Genomic DNA, 21,573 nt, shown 5'->3' on the forward strand with positions numbered 1-21,573 from the left:
AAGACATGCGGGTGCTGGCTCCAGTGCCCAGGGCTGGAAAGGTTCTAAGCACCCCTTGCTCCCGGCTGTCAGGGATGGATGGTCCAAGCAACATTTGCGAATGAGATTATGGGAGCAGAGAATGGGCTGCCTGAATGTTCTCCCCTCCTCTTAAACATTCCTAAAATAGAATTAATTAACTTCTTTGGAGAAGAGTGGGAATCCGTGTGGGAGTATATTCTCTTACTCCCGTGTGTTTGGCATCTAGGTTCTTATTTTCCCTCCCCCTCTCCCTGGGGAAGCCCTTCGACCCACTTTTCCTTTAAATGGAACCTGAGAACAAAGGATTCTCATTATTTAAAAATCCCATGCCCTTAGGTGGTGGCTCAGGTACAAACAGAAAGAACCTCATCAGCTTGTGGCATTTTAGGTGCCTTTGTTTTTGAAACCTACTTAATCATTTTTGCTAAGTGAAGTCAGTAGTAGGAAAAGTATTGTCAGATGTAGATTGAACGGATGTATGTCCTACCTAGGCTCTCACACAGCTCTGAGTTACACAAAAGGAAGGTACTACACCTGGGCGAGAGTTGTTACCTTGTATTTAGGGTTCTTTTCTCCTGAAAAAGAGACAGGACAAAAAAATCTCACAACATCTTAATGTCTCCCCTTCGTCACTTGTGTCATAGAAAAGGAAATACAATTACACAATTTATGAGAGGCGAAAAATAAGTATTTCCCTCCAGAAAAGAGAATGTGGCAATGCTATTTCACATCGATTTAAAGATCAAAAACAAGTTCTTAATTTTCTTTTCCTAATATATGACAGTGTGATTTAATTGCCTTGGGATATTGAATCCAGCCAGTCACAATGAAAGATTAACAAATTAGCCTTGAGTAAATAGTGTGTCTGTATGCATGTGTGTGTGTGTGTGTGTGTGTTTTCTAGCTGGCATAATTTAATATGAGCAATTATATAAAACTAAAAGGCTCCCTGAAACATAGAATTACCTATTGCATTAATTTTTCTTATGTTGTTAAATGTGAACTGATATGCAGGATGCCTATGTAAATAAATTAGATTTTTTTTTTAGGAAAAAGTAGGTTTAGGTTTGAGGAATGGGAAACTTTCTTGAATTCAAGTGCTTTTGTTGTTTTAGAATAACATATGTGATAAAGCATGAAAAATAATGAGGCCAGGTAATTATGAAAAGAATGTAAATTTTCCTCCAGAATCACTACTGAAACAAGGGCCTGGGACAATTTACCAAACTAACAACTATGACTGAAAACATAGATTCCAGCTATCATCTGAGCAATGAGAAACATTTTTAGTTCAAATTATTTGTTTACCTCCAGATAATTCTTTTTTTAACTTAAGGATCTAACCTTAATAGATATATGTATATTACCCCCAATATATTTTTTATGTGTATCCCCTATCACTAGAAAATGTTATTCACTGTTTGTAGTCATAGAACCAACAGAGTATCTATTTGAATAAACTTGCTTTTGGAGGGAATAGATGTTATATTTATCAACTGGAACTACAATTTATACTATATATCTGCAGATATTATTAGCACACTGCTCAATCATAATATTGACATAGTGTTTTTAAGAATAATTTATTCTTCCAAAGTACATTTATGGTGTCTTTTCAATTCACTTAAGACCCCAAAACAGACTTTTACTAGAGAACTTTTTTTCCCAAATGACTTTCCCTATGGATTCATTTGAAACTCTTGAAAAGGAAGTGACACTAAATACTTCTAGTGGTACTTAAAGGAAAACAAAGGCTTCATTTTTTTCTGAATAAAGATATTACATTCTGGGTCAGAGTGCTATCTGACCACCCACAGTCCCTTTTCCTCCTTCCATCTTTGCTTTGCTAGTCCCTATGCACTCTTGCACTGCTTTTCAATTTTAAGTAAAAGGGAATATCTGAATAATCATATGAATCTTTTGGTTAATGTTTTTGCTGGTTTGTCTAGAAATTAAAAATGTAATTACAGTAATTCTTGACATTTTTACCTTCTGTTTCCTCTGCCCCCTCTCTCCGTCTACTCAGGATTTTGGGGGATTTTTGTTTGTTTGTTTGTTTTGGGGCCACACCCTTCGGCACTCAGGGGTTACTCCTGGCTCTGCACTCAGAAATCACTCCTGGCAAGCTCGGGGGAACCATATGGGATGCCAGGAATTGAACCCAGGTCAGTCCTGGGTTGGCTGCATGCAAGGCACAGCCCTACTGCTGTACTATCTCACTGCCCCCCCAATCAGTGTTTTATTATATATATATATATATATATATATATATATATATATATATATATATATATATGGATGGCTTTTCTTGAGTATGTTGAAATTATCCATTTACTAGCCCAATTCTTCTATTCAACAGGTAATTTTTTTTCCTCTTTCAAATAATATTCTTGTATGATACTGACCTTTCCAGATTACTGACTTATATGCCATGTAGGGCATTAGGGCATTATTGGATTTAGTTAAACTCAGGCCATTTGCCTTTTCTGACAGGTTGTGCTCAAGATAATTTCCCTCCCTATACTTTCCTTGAGAATATTCTCTGTACATTTCCTTTAGTTCCATGCTAATGGTTATAATTCTGTTTCCTGTATTTATCATTTCCCAATAGAAGCTGGATACTATAGAATTAAAAGGAGAGAAATTTAGTATCCAAAACCCAGTGAAAACTGGAATATACTTATTATATTTTCTCAAAACATTTAATTTATTATTTTGTTAATCAGAGTAAAATTTGAATTTGCCAACCAGCTCTCATTTTGCTTTTGGGATTACATTTGGAAATAACGTTCGAAAGTGAATTTCTGGACAGGCTCAAGATGATGTTAGCCAAAAGACAGAGGCTGTTTTTCAAACAAATACATTTCAAATGGGAATCATTCCCAACAGTTTCTTTCTATTTGTTGTTTGCTTCATACTTAAGTGTCTCAAGATTTTATTTTATGATTATTGCCTAAAAGTCAAGTTAATTTCAATGACAGAATGCTCTTAAACATGTTTCTTACTCATTAGCAGGCCTTTTCCAGCCATTGTTTTATTTGGGAGAGGTTCTTTTTTATAACTTTGGTTGAGTTTCAACATTTAGAGCAAAGAAATTTATTTGTATTGAAGTCTCATACACTTATTAAAGGCAAGGCTTCTGAAAAATGAAGTATTTGGGAAAGGAAAATCTCAACAAAATTTGTATATTATGTTTAAACTGCTTAGTTAATGAAGATCAGATAATTAGCATAACTTCAGTATATTTTCAAGTTTTACGTTGGGAAATGGTATGATTTTGCCCTGTTTGAGCAATATCAAATAGCTATTTAAGAAATTACATTGTTGTCCAGAGAGCCTAAACTAATGCTTTTTATTTGACTGGGTTCTTACCTAGTTGTGTGGTCTTAGGTTGAGTTACTTAACCTCTCTGGATGGTGTTTAAAATGAAGGGCTAGGATTTCTTGACTTAATTCTCATGTTTGAGTCTTGTGAATAATGCCATGCTTTGTGCTCATAGTAAGATATAGTCTACTAGAGTTAGAAAATAATTATATTGGACTTGAATATTAAGATGGAAGGACTAAAATAATAAGCAGTATTTAATATCTAGAGTATATTGTTTTCCTAGCCATTGCATTTGTACAACATCCTGAAAGTATCTAGGGTGGATGAAAGATCATAGAACCTGGCTTTTACAGATTAGAGCTATTGAGATTGATGAGGACCTGAATTAATGCAACAATTAGATGTAAACTAACAAAACATTCTTTTTTGTTTTGTTTTGTTTTTTGGGCCACACCCGTTTGATGCTGAGGGGTTACTCCTGGCTAAGCGCTCAGAAATTGCCCCTTGCTTGAGGGGGGGGGGACCATATGGGACGCTGGGGGATCGAACCACGGTCCTTCCTTGGCTAGCACTTGCAAGGCAGACACTTTACCTCTAGCTCCATCTCACCGGCCCCCAAAACATTTTTAAATTGATTAGTTGTGGTGGAAGGAAGTATTTTATAATATTTCTGAGTTTTTAATCTTTGCAATAAAGCTGGTTGATACTCCCAGGGTCCTGATAAGGAAGGATGGATCTTCTCATTTTCTGGTTCTTCTTTGGTGAGCTATATAGGATATAGCAGTTATTGAATGTAGGAGGAATAACAAAACATAGGAAATCTAATTCCATGTCATAGATAAATGAAAATGAACTCTTCTGAATGCCTGATAGCAGAACTCCTTGAAATAGATAACAGCTCATCAGTAGTATCATTTTATGTTCTTAGACTTTTTTTTAGTAATTTATATTCTGCCATTTTGTAAAATTATGCATAATAAACTCAAAATTTTTAATCTCGAAAAAAAGCTCATATTTTTCTTTTTTCCTATTATATAATATTTAGCTATTATCTAAAAAAGGATTAATGAAAATGACTGGCTAGGCCAAGGGAAAAAATTGGAAAAACATTGATCAGTTTAGGCTTTTATAGCCACACAAATTGTGCACTATTGTCAATGTCTTCTACTCACATTATTCCATATAATAGTTAATAAGGTTCATTATACTGCCCTTAAACATAGCAAAAAGCTAACAACATAATGAATTTGGTTCATCTTCTTTACATTTATACTAGGTAAATTCTAGAAACAAACTTTTGGTGGTGTTCTCCAATTCCAGAAAAACAAATTATGTTGAAATTAGTCACAACCTGTTTCTTAAATCCATGGCTGTCAAAGTTTCTTATCACATCAAAAATTCTCAGTTTTCTGTGTTGGATAGAGTTCTATCAGTAAATAGAGTTTTTGCTTAGCCAGGCCAAGTTATTTCTTTAACAACATGCTAGTAAATGGCAGTTTTTAAGTTTCTGTAGCCAAAAAGAAAACAAACATCTATTAGATTTAGATACATGACTATGGAGAATGGAACTTGCTATGAGCCAACAATTTCACTAAGTGCCTTTAAGATAGGAAATTTGCTAATTGCTTTTAGGAAATCATAGTGTATTGCCAGACAAATTTTACAGAGTAGTAAGACAGAAATCTATGTCTTTCCAGCTGAGCCTGCCAAATGATGGTAAGTTTTCTAAAATGAGACCAGGGGATTAGTAGCAGAGCACCTGCCTACCATGGAGCCATAACTTCAATTCCTAGCATTACCCCATATGCTAAGTTCCATCTCTATGATCCTGGCCATGTTGTCATTGAATGCTGCCTAGTGTTCCTGTTAGCTTATGGCTAAGTGTATGTGACCACAATCCGATATGGGACCCTGGATCATCATCACAACAACAGCAACAACAACAGCAGCAAGCAGCAGAGGAAGAAAAAGGGAAAGGATAAATTCATTTTTTTCAAAAATACATATTAAAAACTAGAGGAATGAGAGAAAGTAAAGAAAATAGAAAATGTGCCCAAACAAAAATCCAGGAGAGAGAGAAAAACTAGTGGTTATTCAATGATAGCTTTGACTAAAGCTGCTGAAGAGACACCATGTGAAATGTCTTTTTGTGAAATGTTCCTCAGGCAGCCTAAAGGAAATTTCTGAGGCAACAAGAAGCTCTTGGTCTCTCTGGAGAGTGCTGCCTCCTGAAGCTCTGCACTGGAGATGAATAATGAAAATGTGGTTGCTGGGGAAGGAGGAAGGACATGGCTGGGATATCAAGGTTCAGAGTAACCTGGCTCTGGAGCGACTTGTAGAGTCTCAGTTATATGGGCCAAGGACCAAGCTCAGTCCCTTCCCAGAAGATAAGTCCTACACTGGTGGGGATGTGGGGAAAACAGAGCACATAGTAAATCTGGAGTACCTCTGGCTATGGTCCACAAACAAAAAAATTAAGACTGAAAGATCATTTACATTAGATTTAGCTTCCCTGTGTTGTTTATAGCCAACATATGATCAAAAACTGAAGGCATATTTTTAATTCGTTTTTATTTATTTAGAGTGCACAACCTGCACTCTACCCATTGTAATTTGGCTCTGAGCCCTATATTTTGGGTCTATATATTTTATGTCTTTATGTGATCTTTTATGTGTTTTAAAAATTATTTTATCATGTGATATAAAATGTTACTCTTTTTTTGCTTTGTTTTGGCTTTGGTTTTGGGGCACATGTGGTTGTTCTGACTTTCTCCTGGTTCTGTGGTCAGGGAACACTCTTAGGAGGAGTTAAGGGATCATATGTGGTACCAGGGAATGCCCTATCAGCTAAATGCAAGGTAAGCTCCTTACCTGCTGTGCTATTGTTCCAATACAAAAATGTTAGATTGTTTTCTACTGAATTGAATGGGATATGTGTTTATGGTCAAGACCCCAAAGCATTGTGTATATGCACCTTCTTTATTTCCACATGTACTCTATCTTTTCTTTAAAATTACAGTGATCACTATGTGTCTCTCTCTTAGAATCCAATGCTATCTAGTGAGATGAAGTCAATAATGACCATTTCATGTTGTTTATATAGCTAAAGCTTTATTAACTATGCCCACAGTTAGAGTTCTTCCTTAGTGCCCTTCATCGCTGCCTTCTGCTAGGTCTACTTTTGTAGCCTCTCAGCAACTGAAAAGAAGAAAAAGATTCTGGAAAGTGGCAGATAAAGATCACCATTCCTTTATTTATAAATCAATTAAGATTGTAACATTTTGTATATTTAACTACTTAGAGAATATTTACTTAGAGAAATATTTACATAGAGAAAAATCTTGTCTTTTGGTGCCAGGGATCAAACACAGGGTAAAAAAGGCATCACATAAATTTTATAATTGTTTCCTAAGAGATTATGTAGGAAACTAATTAAATAGCAGGCTGAGTAGTCAGTAGATAGTCTGGATGATAAGAAAAAATGGCGGATCAAACTCTTCCTTATTTTACATTAAAAACTGGACACTTGCAGGTTTGGAAGCTATAAAGCTTTGACAGGGAGAAAGATCACTATGTTTAATTTCTCTCTTCATTGTAGAGTCACTGTTGATCTAAGCAAACTCCCTTAAATCTGTTCCTTTTCTTTTCGTTTCTTTTCTGTTCTTTTCTTTTCTTCACTTTTCTTTTATTTAATAACTTTTTATTGTGGTCAAAGTGAATTACAAATCTTTCACAGTAATATTTCACATAGTGACAATACTGATGGGGCATTCCCACCACCAGTGTTGTCCTCCCTCCATCCCAGTTCCCAGCATGCATCCCAGCATGCATCCCATGTTTCCCACTTCTACTTTTTTTTTTTGGTTTTTGGGTCACACTCGACAGCGCTCAGGGGTTACTCCTGGCTCTATGCTCAGAAATCTCTCCTGGCAGGCTCGGGGGACCATATGGGATGCCAGGATTCGAACCACCATCCTTCTGCATGCAAGGTAAATGCCCTACCTCCATGCTATCTCTCCGGCCCCCATTCCCACTTGTACCTTTTTATCTCTACTTTGTTACAGTGGCTAGAGATTTTCATTCACTGAGTTGCCTAGTTGACTCTCAGCTCTTATATAACTGGCCAATCAGTTCTGCCTTTTCCTCATAGATATGTTTCTGCTCTACCTCCTTCTGTTTATTGCTAGTTTCCAAGATAATTCTCTTGGTCTCTAAGTACTATAATATCCTCTAGATTTTCTTTACATTAAGTTGATCTTTTTCAGATATAATGTAAGAATCCAGTGGAGGGGGAAACATAAAATTGTGGGTTTTTCCAGTTTAGTTCCCCAAGAAAGCATCTCAGGTTTTGTTTTTCAAGGCTGTCTCTGTACCATAGGGGTATTCCAATTCATCACCAGGAGATCTGGGCCCAAGTATCAATACTGATTCCAAACAACTCAACATTCTCAGGCTCTAGCATAGAACACCTTTTGGATAACTATCATCAGGCGTGGTCTTTGGATCTCCTAAACATTATGTGAGAACTGCCATAACATAAAATGAAATTAAATTAAATAGGGTCATGGAAATGGCTCAACAAGACAATTGCATGCTGAAAGTGTGGGTTCAGTTCCCAGCATTACACTGTTGGTCTTCAGATACTATCAGAGTGGCTTCTAGCTCCAATTTGAAAAAAACAAACAAACTGAGTATCATTGGGTGTGGCACCAAAACAAATACATTTAATAAAGAAAATGAATTAAGGGACTGGGGGTGTGACTCCAAATGGAGAACAGATGTCTAGCCTATGTGAGGCCTTAAGTTTGATCCCTGATACCAAGTATTCCCCATCCTGATGACCCATAGAACCACAGGACTTGAATACCTTTGGGAGATGCCCCACACATCCATGACTTCCAGGTATGGTGTAAAAATAAATTAAACATTTTCAGAGGTTTCTATTATCCTGTAGAGAAAAATTTGAGATTCTTGATAGTATATAAGACCCTCAGTTATCTGTTCTTTGTCTACTTTCATATTGTATTTTTTTCTTTCCTTAAATAATGGATTTCTTGTAGCTGGGCTTTTTTCTAAAAGCTATTTTCACTGCCTTAAAGATGTGAAACACACCTCCTACATAACTCTTGTCCTTCTTTTAATACTCAACTTGTATGAGCTGGAAAAATTAAGGAAAAAATCCTGAGTCCCCAAAGTTGGTTTAGGTACTCTTTTGCATATCCATAAAGTTGGTGGGCTTTTCTATCTCAGCATTTTAGCAATTGTAGCATTATGAGCTCTTCCACTTTATTCTGAAGATCTTAAAGTTGGGAATATAATCTTAGACAATTTGGTGAGTGCAGTCTTTTGCAGAGAACAAAATTGAGGAATTGTACTAAAATAATCAAATGTTGGAGGAAGAGACAACCATTCATTTTATGCAGTACTCAAAGGTCTCTATATAGAAATCACAAAAAAATTAAAAAGTCTTGGCATTATTATCAATTAGAACTTAAACTAACATATTTCACATATTCACTAAATTCAAAGATTAGTCAAGGAATTGGAATAGCAACTAGTATTCAATAAAAGTTATATTTTTTAAAAATAATTTTTATTTTGAGCAAAGTGAATTACAAATCTTTCACAGTATTATTTTAGGTACATAGTGACATCGAGTCCAGGGCATTCATTCCCACCATACCACCAACGTTGTCTTCCCCCCACCCAAAAGTTATATTTTAAAAATGAATAAAAAAGAAAGTATACTTAAGTAAAACTATAGGTTGGTTATACCAGATGTCTGCTTTGAAGCTACTCATTGAAAAGGAAAGCAAGAGACTGAAATAACCTTATCTATAGATAATGCCAATAAAAAGTAATTTCCTTTTTTTTTTTTTTTTTGGTTTTTGGGGCCACACCTGTTTGATGCTCAGGGGTTACTCCTGGCTAAGTGCTCAGAAATTGCCCCTAGCTTGTGGGGACCATATGGGACGCCAGGGGATCGAACCGCAGTCCTTCCTTGGCTCTAGTGCCACCTTACTGGCCCCAAAAGTCATTTCTTAATTTAGTGATAATAACTTGTTATATATATTTAATTTAATTATATACATTTAATTTAATAATGTTAGCAGGACTTTTCTATGAATAACAGAAATTTTTACTAAAAGGAAAACACCTTTTAATTTTATGAATATATTTATGCTATAATCTTTAATATTCCATGACAAACCTCTAGCGATAATTATATAGACATAAACCTATGAAGTGTAGTGGAAATTTGTTTATTTATTTTGTAATGTTCAAGGCTTATTCCTGGCTCTGTGCTTAGTAATCACTACTGACAATGTCTGGGACTATATGTGTTGCTCAAGGCAAATGCCTACCTACTACACTGTTCCTCTGGTAGTTTAAACTGAATTAGGATTTGCTTTTCTTTAGTCTTAGGTGATTTTTACTATGCCAAGTATAATAATGGAAAGAAATCTTAGTTTCCCACTGAGTTAAAATAGATCAAAGGCATAACATATATCTTGGAAAAGAAATCAGAATAAGTAGAAAATTATATTAATTATCTTTTGTGGGCTCAAAAATCAATGTGACTAAAATGAAGATAAATCATTATTTTCTGGTATAATAATCTACTTGTGTTTTTTGTTAGAAAAACTATTTGAATAAAAGTGTTTCAAAGAATTTGCAGCTGTCATATAATTTGCTCATTAAAAATGCTAGCTGTAGAGTGCTTGTTCATGAATAAATGAGCTCTTGAACAGTTAGAATTTCAGCTATTTAAATTTTCCTTCCTAAGAATGGAATGATAGTACAGCGGGTAGGGTATTTGTGTTGCATGTAGAAAGCCCAGGTTTAATCCTTAGGGTCCCATCTGGTTCCCTGAGCACAGCCAAGAAAAATTTTATGTGCAGAGCCAGAAGTAACCACTGAGCATTACTGGGTATGACCTTCCCCTCTCCTCAATAAAACAAAACTAAACAAAATAAAAAAAAAAAACTCAAAAAAAGGAGCTGGAGAAATAATACAGTGGGTAGGATATTTGCCTTGCATACTGCTGAGCCAGGTTAGATCCCCAGCATCCCATATGGTCTCCTGAGCCTACTAGCAATAATTTCTGAACACAGTGCCAATCAAATGTTGGCACTCAGGGTTAACCCCTGAGTGCTAATGGGTATGGCCAAAAAGAAAAAAGAAAAAAACCAATACAATAACACTATAAATAAATAATACTTGAATATTTTAGATATGGCTAATGATTTTTTTAAGAAGGGGTTTTTCAGTCCAGAGACAATGATAAGGTACTTTGCATGCCACTTGCCCATTTATAATAATTTCCAATACAATCTAATTCCCTGAGCTCTACAAGGAGTCACTAGTAGCAAGGAATCTTCTGTGAATTGTAGGACATAGACTACCTTTTGCCTTTATCCAAAGGATACCAGAAGCACTCCCTGAACTTTCACATTGTAACTCCTTAAACTAAAATGTCTCTAAACATTGTATAAATATGTTTTGGCTGACACAAAGTCACCTACAGTTGAACACCAGTGTTTAGTCACTAAAGGTGTTATTTTAAGGGACATGTTTTTTATTTCACTGGAATCCCAGTATAGACTTCTATTAATGTAAAAGGTATGCTTAATCTTTAAACATATATTATTTTAATTTATAAGAGACTAAAATTTAACTTACCTTTGGGAAGTCATCTGGCTGAATACTATTCCCTGAATAGAATATGTTTTCATCTTACTGTTAACTTTTTATAAATTTATTGTGACCAATTTAGAAATGTTTGAATATTATGCACATAGAAGCTATTTTTTGTTTCTTTTAACATCTTTTGAGAAACTTTCTTTTATTCTTTTTAAAAAAATTTTTTTAAAGAATTCTTTTTAAAAAGAATTCTTTTCTTTTATTCTTTTTTTTTAATTTTTTTGATAAATCTTTATTTAAGCACCATGATTACAAGCACGTTTGTAGTTGGGTTTCAGTCATAAACAGAATACCCCCCTTCATCAATGCAAAATTCCCACTATCAATGCTCCCCTTTGTGAGTTAAAAGCAAAACAAGTTTTTATTGACGTACGTATATAAAATTGAAATATTTAATTTGTATTATTTTCTACATACAACTGTTTAAGATAAAGCAACACAAAATTAAATTTAATGAATAAATTAAAAATACTTTAATTCATCAAGATGAATTTTTCTGGTGGTGCTCATGAGTTATGCCTGTCTCTGTGCTCAGGAAGCCAATCCAGGTGGGCTTGGGGGACCATGTGCATTTTCAGGGATCAAACCCAGGTTGGCAGCATTCAAGGCAATGCCCTAAACTGCTATACTATTATACCAGCCCCTCAAGATGATTGTTTTAAATGATGTTAACACATGTGGCTAGTCAAATATCTTGTTCGATCCAATAATTAATAAGACTATATGGTTTGGCTGTGTAAGAACAGTGAGTAGGGCTCTTACCTTGCTTGTGGCAGACCAGGATTCAACCCCAACACTCCATATTGTCCCTGAGCACTGCCAGGACTGAACACTAAGCCAGGAATAAGCCCTGAGCACTGTCAAATATTACTCTAAAAACAAAAAAGATAAAAAGACTATATGGTTCAATTTTAAAATAAGTGTAATTAATACTAATTTCTACCATTAAACTTAACTAATTAAATGGACAAGAAGAGAAATTAGATTTTAGGGCACATTACATATTAGTTAATTTTCTCACTGATTGCTTAATGTATTTTTATTTTAATTACCTAATTTTCTCATCTATAAAATTATAAGAGTAGAAATAGTCCCAGAAATATTGTAGGAGTTTGGGTGCATACCTTTTATGCGGTAGATCTTGGTTTGATCCCTAGCACTACATACCCTAGCACCATATAATCTTTCTCCTAGTATTGACAGTTATAAAAGTCTTAAAGATCTACTGGTGGTCCTTTTGGTCACTGTCTCCTACAGTCATGTGGACCAACACCTTATATCTCTTGTGGGGGGAGGGGCAGAGCAATGGCACAATCAGTAGGGCATTTGCCTTGTATGTGGCCGACCTGGGACCTACTGAAGTTCGATCCCTGGCAATTAGGACCCCCAAGCCTGCCAGGAACTATTTCTGAGCTCGGTTAGGAGTAAGCCCTGAGCACTGCTGTATGTGGCCCAAAAATTCAAACAAACAAACAAAAATTCTTTTTTTTAAATATGAAACATTTTTTTCTTTATTTAAACATCTTGATTACATATGTTATTGTTATTAGGTTTCAGTCATGTAAAGAATATCCCATTCACCAGTGCAACATTCCCAACACCAATGTCCCAAATCTCCCTCCATCCCACCCCCACTTGTACCCAAACAGGCTTTCCAGTTCGCTCACGGTTCACCAGTACAACATTCCCACCACCAATGTCCCAAATCTCCCTCCATCCCACCCCACCCCCACTTGTGCCCAAACAGGCTTTCCAGTTCACTCATTCATTCACATGATTATGGTAGTTCTCTGTGTAGTTATTTCTATAACTGCACTCACCACTCTTTATGGTGAGCTTCTTGAAGTGAGCTGGATGTTCCAGCCCTCCTCCCATTGTCTCTGAGGATTGTTGCAAAAATGACTTTTATTTTTCTTAAAACCCATAGATGAGTGAGACTATTCTGCATCTCTCTCTCTCTCTCCCTCTGACTTATTTCACTCAGCATGATAGATTCCATGTACATCCATGTATAGGAAAATTTCATGACTTCATCTCTCCTGACGGCTGCATAATATTCCATTGTGTATATGTACCACAGTTTCTTTAGCCTTTCGTCTGTTGAAGGGCATCTTGGTTGTTTCCAGAGCCTGGCTATTGTGAATAGTGCTGCAATAAATATAGGTGTAAGGAAGGGATTTTTGTATTTTTGTGTTCCTAGGGTGTATTCCTAGGAGTGGTATAGCTGGGTCGTATGGGAGCTCGATTTCCAGTTTTTGGAGGAATCTCCATATTGCTTTCCATAAAGGTTGAACTAGATGGCATTCCCACCAACAGTGGATAAGAGTTCCTTTCTCTCCACATCCCCGCCAGCACTGATTGTTCTCATTCTTTGTGATCTGTGCCAATCTCTGTGGTGTGAAGTGGTATCATCGTTGTTTTGATTTGCATCTCCCTGATGATTAGTGACGAGGAGCATTTCTTCATGTGCCTTTTGGCCATTTGTAATTCTTTTTTATCAAAGCATCTGTTCATTTCTTCTCCCCATTTTTTGATGGGATTAGATGTTTTTTTCTTGTAAAGTTCTGTCAGTGCCCTATATATTTTGGATATTAGCCCCTTATCTGATGGGTGTTGGGTGAATAGTTTCTCCGACTCGGTGGGTGACTCTTGTATCCTGGGCACTATTTCTTTTGAGGTGCAGAAGCTTCTCAGTTTAATGTATTCCCATCTGTTGATCTCTGCTTCCACTTGTTTGGAAAGTGCAGTTTCCTCCTTGAAGATGCCTTTAGTCTCAGTGTCATGGAGTGTTTTACCAATGTGTTGTTCCATATACCTTATGGTATCAGGTCTGATATCAAGGTCTTTAATTCATTTGGATTTTACCTTCTTACATGATGTTACCTGGGGGTCTATGTTCGCTTTTTTGCAAGTGGCTAACCAGTTCTGCCAAAATTCTTTAGGGACCAAACAGTCCCTACAGGTGTGACTCAGTAGGTGTTACCCAATTGCCCAATTTATAAAGCTTTTTATATGCATACATATACATGCATATATGTATACATACAAAATTATATGCAAGTTTATATACTTGCATAAATATATTTGTGTAAATATGTATACTTGAGTATATTTATGTATGATTGAATACATGTATATATGTATACATATATCTTATTTGTTCTGTTTTAATGTAGAAGCCTAATAAAAATCTACAGTTTAAAAATTATAAAATACAATCAGCTACATTTGAATGTAATATTTTCTAGATTAAATTATTATGAAGACAACTTAAAAATACTGTTCAACAATTGGGTCAGAGTGGTGGCTCAGGGCATAAGGCATCTGCCTTACACACACTAGCCTAGGACAGACTGTGGTTCGATCACCTAGTGTCCCAAATGGTTCCCCAGTCCAGCTCAGTGATTTCTGAGGGCTTAGCCAGGAGTAAACCCTGAGCATCACCGGATGTGCCCCCCCCCCAAAATATACTGTTCATCTATACTGCACCATGTATTTTATTAGGCTGAAATGAAGGAACTAACATTTACTAAATGATGACTGCAGCTATGACAAGTTTAAATGTGTTAATATTTTAACGATATAAAGCATGACTATTTTGAGAATATGCTTTTTAATCTCTTTGTTATCCAGTACCCAGATGATTCATTTGTTTACAATATCAATACATGAGTTACTCTATTCTCTAGTTGAGACATGCTTGAAGACAGAAAATAGGTGAGAAACCTTTCTGTCTTCTTGTAAATAGGTGCAGGTCAAGAGGAAATTCTAAACTCAGAATTAGAAAAGTCTAATAATACGCGAATCTCTTATTTTCAGCTAAAAAGGGCAAAAATTGTGTCTACATTTGTTTTACAGGATGGCTACACAGATCAGTTCATTTGATGTTAAGAAAAGTATTCTTCAAGTCGAAAATGGTGGAGTTAGAAACCCTGTTTCAATCCCCAGCACAAACACAATCCCCCAAACACAAAACCAATAATCAAACAAATTAAAAAAAACTTTTAAAATGTAAGTTTAATGTCATTTTGCTTTCATATATTCATTTTTCATAATTTGGGAATAAGACTGTCTTCTAAAGAATAGAGGTAATCTCTTAATGAGAGATAACAAAAGTATCTCTCTCTCTCTCTCTCTCACTCACTGAATGACATCATGGTACAGAAAGTGCGCCACATATTGTTCCCCTATAAACATGAAGGATGTTATACAGGTAGTCAACAGTTCATTGTGAACATTTTCAGATATCAAAGTAGTATTTAAATAGAGAGGGCATACAGCAGCTTTTCTGTCAGACATACTTCAAGAATATTCTGAATGGAAAGAAAGGACTTCCCCATCATCTCACAGTTGGCAACTGCTGTTTACTGACCAACTGACATGGCATGTGACAAATAATTAAATTCTAATTCCTGTATGTTTTGATCTACATGGACTGACATTACAAAAAATCACAGACTGAGTAGTTTTTCTTTCTTTCTTTCTTTCTTTCTTTCTTTCTTTCTTTCTTTCTTTCTTTCTTTCTTTCTTTCTTTCTTTCTTTCTTTATTTCTTTCTTTCTTTCTTTCTTTCTTTCTTTCTTTCTTTCTTTCTTTCTTTTTTTTTTTTTTTTTTTTTTTTGTGGAGTAGAGGCAAACCTAGTGTTGCTCAGGGCTTCCTCCTGCGTGGCTCTGCATTCTGGAGTCATTCCTTGCAAGGTCTAGGGACCACATGGAACACCAGGGATCTAACTCAGGTCAGTTGTCTACAAGGAAAACACCCTATCAGCTGTACTATTACTCTGGCCCCATTTCTTTTCCTTCACTGGGATGTCAGCTTGTGTGCCTGTCATGACCACTTTAGCATGAAAGCTTAAAGTCACAGAATCATGCATTAAATCACTGTCATCTTTTGAGCCACTTGTAGCAGAAAGTTACTAATCATAATTCCAGGGGTTGGAAGCTATGATCATGGCACCAAATTAGTTTGGTGCATATCCTTTTCCAGACTTCATGTATCTCACACAATAGAAGGATATAGTGTGCTCTCTGGGACTTCTAGGAGGCAACATCATTGAGGGTTAGGATAAGAATTTTCTACGTATAAATGATTAGCTCATAAAACATTGTTTTAAAGTTTTATTGGAACACAGTTACAGTGGCATTTTATATACTGCTTATACTTTCTCAAATTATAAGGAAAGGATTGTATAAGTTGTGATTGTGTGAGTCACACATCCTTTTAGAATACTGACTTTTAATTAAGAAAAAAAGTTTGCCAATCATGATCTAATCAAACCTTGTGTTGTCTTTGGGACAGTGGGGGAGGGGAGGGCTCCCTAAGTGGTCTTTAGGGAATTAAACAACCACTCATAGCCATTTTAGTTGGCAGTTTAATACTAAGCATTTGATGGTGGAGACCAGAAACCCAGAAATTCAAATACACTTTTAAGAACCGGAAAGAATCAATGCTGCAGATGAAGTCCAAAGTCAGTCTTTTAGAGAATTCCTTCTGTTTGGAAAGACTTAATCTTTAGCTCTGTTCAGTTCTTCAGTTAATTACATGAGACCTGCCCCTTTAAACTTGAATAAGTCACTTAAATGTTAAACTTAAATAAAACATGCACATAGAAGAATCAAAATAATATTTAACCAACAATTATCTGACTCTTATTACTAGACAAGTTGGCAAAGAAGTTTCCCATAGTACAGGATCTTTATTGCCTGATGTGTATAGTACCTAGGGATTCACACATGCATCACCAATCCATATATATTATATTGAAGTTATATTTACTACCTATTTACGTGTAGTTTGCTAACAAAGAAACAGGAAGTAGCTCATATTAACCTAAAATTTTTATTGTGTTTAATCTGTAGAATATTTAATAAATAGAGTGGAAGTGCAATTAGACAACACAGGGACCCTGTCTATTAATTATAGAACCATAGAGTTACCAATTTGAATTCTCTTAGTTCATATACTAGACTTTGTTTTTTTACAGTTTAGTTTACTCTGTTACTCTCCATTTTGATACCACTTGTGTCTATCTATCTGTGACTTTTTTAAAGATTTTTTTGTCTCTCTCTTTTTTCTAAGCAATCTCATTGGCTCAGTTTTGGTCAGATGCCCATTCTTACCTAACTATTACCATGAAATTACATAACCAAATATAAAGCTAATACCTCTGTCCATTCTTCAAGTAGGTACTGTGGGCGGGGACAGATTCTCTTAATAAGGATGTGGGCAGTATGCTTCACTAATTCAATCAGTAGGAATTCCATAAACACATGGTTTTAGAAGCTTAATGACTCTGGAAGTTATCCAAGTCTTAATAGGTACTTCAAGGAATTCAAAAGTAAAAGTTCACTGCAAGTGAAGATAACCAATTAGCCAATACTTTTTGGTACTATAAAGATATTAGCTCTAACAGAAAGATTTGAGAGCCTGGGTAAAATTTTAGGTTTTTCATCATAAAAAAACATGGTCAAATTATGAAGAAATTCAATGAGTCCTTCTGTACAAGGTAGTATGATGGGTTTCAGGAGACCCATAAAATTCCTCTTTGAATGTAGTTGTTTATGCTTTCACTATTGTTGAGAGGTTCTAGAGTACTTTTAATGTGATTGTGGCTGAAGGAAACCATAATGATCCCCAATTTGTATCTCTGTGAGAAGAACATAAAATAGCATGCTTTTTACATGCTTGATAATATATCAAATATTACAAGATTATACTTTTAATCAGCCATGTTTAGAGAGTTTAGATGAAGATAAATTAATGGGTTTTTCTGGTTTTTTGTTTTTGTTTTTTTTTTTTTGTTTTTTTGTTTTTTGGTTTTTGGGCCATACACGTTTGATGCTCAGGGGTTCCTCCTGGCTATGCGCTCAGAAATCACCCCTGGCTTGGGGAGACCATATGGGACACTGGGGGATCGAACCGCGGTCTGTCCTACGCTAGTGCTTGCAAGGCAGACACCTTACCTCTAGCACCACCTCGCAGGCCCCTAAATTAATGTTTTTAATATTTAATTCTTATTTAAAGCATTATGAGTTACAAAGTTATTTATAGTTGAGTTTTAAAAAGACAATGCCTTGGCATCAATCCCACTATCAGTATCAGTCTCCCTCCACAAATGCTCCCACTATCCATTCCATAGCTCTCCTTCATTACCAACCTGTTTTCATAATAGGCATCTTTATATGTTTGGTTGTTAAAGTTTAAGTTTCATGAGGGAAATTAATGTTTTAAAATCAAAGTATCCATAGACATGTGCTCTATGACTTAGCTTTCTTTCTAGTCCCATTGATACTCTTTTAAAGATGAACTGATCATATATATTTAATGTTGTCAAATAAGTTTGTATTGTATTCAAGTATAGAGCATTTTACTAAACAAAAGTGGAAAGGAAATTGGCTATTAAAAGTTTTGTGATTTTAAGCCAGAATGATAGTACAGAGGGTAGGACTCTTGCCTTGCATGTGACTGACCTGAGCTTGATCCCTGGTATACTGTTAATTTTCCTCTGAACAGCTGGAAGAGATCACTGAGAACAGAGCCAGGAGTAACCCTTGAGCACTTACCAAGTTGGCCTAAAGAAGCCAAAAATGTGTTTTTCTCCCCATGATTTACAAATATTCTCAAAGATAGTGTTTCATGAATACAGGACTTCAACATAGCTCTGCCAATTGGTGTGTTACTCGCCATCCACCACTATTTTAGGACTCTCTCCTCAATTCTCTCCCCCAAACTAGATTTCAACCCCTATTAGATATTTTTTACTTTCTCATGTGCTTACTAACTCTATAATCATCTATTGTTATGTGTGAGAGATGTGTAAAGGTATAAGCCCTGTAGACTCTTTTTGAAATGATGCAATTTCTTGATACATGTTTTTATATATCTGTGGACAGATGAGGGGTATCAATACAGCCTGGGAGGGTGGCAAATAGCTTTTTCTATTTTCTAGAAGAGGTATTTCATATGTGAGTATTACTGGGAAGTTTGAGTAGAAAAAAATTCCAGGAAATCAGAGTAGAATATAAAAGGCTAGGAGGCATTTTAGAGAGTTTGCATTATGGAGGGAAGTTGGGGATCTGGGCTATGGATTTATCAGAAATGCCCTCAACAGAAGGAATTTGATTAGAGTGGCTTGAAACTGTTGCTGTTAGTGGGTGTGGGGTATATTTATATTGCACTGATGTACAACTCGTACTCATTTAACATTCTGCCCAGTTTAAGCTGCTCAAGTTGAAGTGCAATGCAGCCTCCTCCTCACCCTCTGCCTCAGAGAAGCCTGTAGATAACTTCATTGCCCCCAGCTGTGCAAATACAGAGGGAAACCCAGATTCATTAGTCATTACAAGTAGAATTGTTCAGCATGGAAGGGATGCTCTGTTTAGAGAGTAACCCTGTAGGAGGGATCTTCATTTTCCTTTTCTGTGTGTGTATATGTTTGCCCCTGGCAAACTCATTTTCTGTATCCAAACACTTTGCAAATACCTCATCATAGAGAAATGATTTGTCCTGTTTCTTCCACTTTAAAATTTCTTTATCTAAAGTGATAATGGCCTTATGAGAATTATATTAAGACGAGTTTTGGCACAGATCTTCATGGACTCTTGGCAGCTATGAAGTGTGAGGCAAAGGAAAAACTGAGCTTACTTTGCAGTTGCTAATAGTGGTATATTACTGAGCAGGGGTAGTTATATTCTAATACATTACCAAACCAATTAATTCCAAACATCAATTCTGTTTTTGTCTCACTTCTCTGGTGTGATCTTCTATGCAAACATCTCTATCAACAGATCACCTGAAGCAAATAGTGGAATGTCATCAAAAAACTCCTTGAATTTGGGGTTAAAGCAGTAAAACAATAAGAGTAAGGTGCTTGCCTAGCACATAGCTGACCCAGGTTCAATCTCCAGCATTCCATAGGTTCCTGTGATCCCCTCCAGTAGTGATCCCTGAGGATCCAGAAGTAAGCTGAGCACTGCTGGGTGTGACCCCCAAACCAAAACAAACAAAAATTCCTTAAATTGAAGTATAATATACAATAAAATTAATGGATTTGAGACAATAATGATATAAATATAATCACTTAAAGAACCATCAAAACAAAACAGTTCCCTACTGTTCTTTTCTTATTGGGACTACAATTATAGTTACCAATATAGATATTATCAATCTTTTCCTCTATATAAGCTTTGTTAGAATTTCTTCCATTTAACATGTTTCTGATAGCTTTCTATTTTCTTTCACTGTAATATCATGAAAAAATATATTATAGCTAGTTTATGCCTTTTCTTTTTATTGGAAATTTGCATTACTTCTTATTTTGAGTACCTACGTACAAAACTACTATGAATATATTTTTGAGTATGTGTAGCCACTTGTCCTGGTTATCATTCAGGAATTGAATTCCTACATTATGGGATAATTACATGTTTAAACTTAGTAGACATTTTCAAGCACTCAGAAATCGCTCCTGACTTGAGGGACCAAATGGGATGCCAGGATCCGAACCACTGTCTGTCCTGGATTGGTTGCATGAAATGCAAATGTCCTACCACTGTGCTATTGCTTCAGCCCGCCATTTATCATTATTATTTATTATTAATAATGATCACTACTATTTTAATTTTTGGATGAAGATATTGTAATTGAGAGTAAAATAAATTAGGATTAGTATTATAGGTAATGACTTTCCTAAATAAGTACAGAGAAGTAAAAGTTAACATGGTAAATAAAACTGTGTCTAGAATTTTTTGATTTTTAAGTTATATCATGACAAATTTTTAATGAAAGCAAATTAGCATATGGCTTTGAAGGAAATAGAGGATATGGAAATTTATAGATTTATCAAATTAAAGTTAAAATCAAGATGTCACATGAAATATTGGCTGATGCTCTAAGAATATACCCATTTTATAGAAAAAGCCACCCAGTGGATTTGATTGCTTTTTGCTTGATTTTCAGAAGGAAGGCATTTATCTCCTTAACATCTTAAAAATTTAGTTTCTTAATTAAGCATCCTTAAATCACTGAGGATGCTTTTGAGGACAGAAGTTGGATGTAGCTGATTTGAATATAGTTGTTTTCAAAATAAAATATCATGTATTTATTATTTATTTATTATTAAATAAACTAAATAGTCTTGTTTAAATCGATGTTTGGGACTAAATTATGCAAGATTTATGCCAGTATTTTATACATCCAAGTGTACAGTAGGCCCTACTTAGTGATACTTAGGAGCTACTTTAGCTTGAACTCAGGGACCACTCCTATATGTATGTGTCCAATAAATCATATCAATACTAGAAATGAAATTTAACCCAACAGCAAGACATACACTTTATCTCTAACACTATCTCTCTAGACTCTTATTTGATATTTTTCAAAGTATATATTGGGTGTAATAGAGATAACTCAAGGTGTAAAGCACAAGACTACAGTGTTCATAGTACTGAGCTTGATACCTGACATCACAAGTGCCCAGTGTCTCCCCCTACCTAGCATTGAGCCCCAGGTCCTCACTTCCTT

The 21,573-nt window shown here is 35.5% G+C and overlaps 1 protein-coding gene across 1 annotated transcript in view; it reads left to right on the forward strand.

Moving 5' to 3' along the window:
- TRPM3 (transient receptor potential cation channel subfamily M member 3) overlaps nt 1–21,573 on the forward strand; it is a 621,182-nt gene that overhangs the window by 512 nt on the left and 599,097 nt on the right.

Source organism: Suncus etruscus, chromosome 3 (genome assembly GCF_024139225.1).
Source record: "Suncus etruscus isolate mSunEtr1 chromosome 3, mSunEtr1.pri.cur, whole genome shotgun sequence".
NCBI classification, from domain to species: Eukaryota; Metazoa; Chordata; class Mammalia; order Eulipotyphla; family Soricidae; genus Suncus; species Suncus etruscus.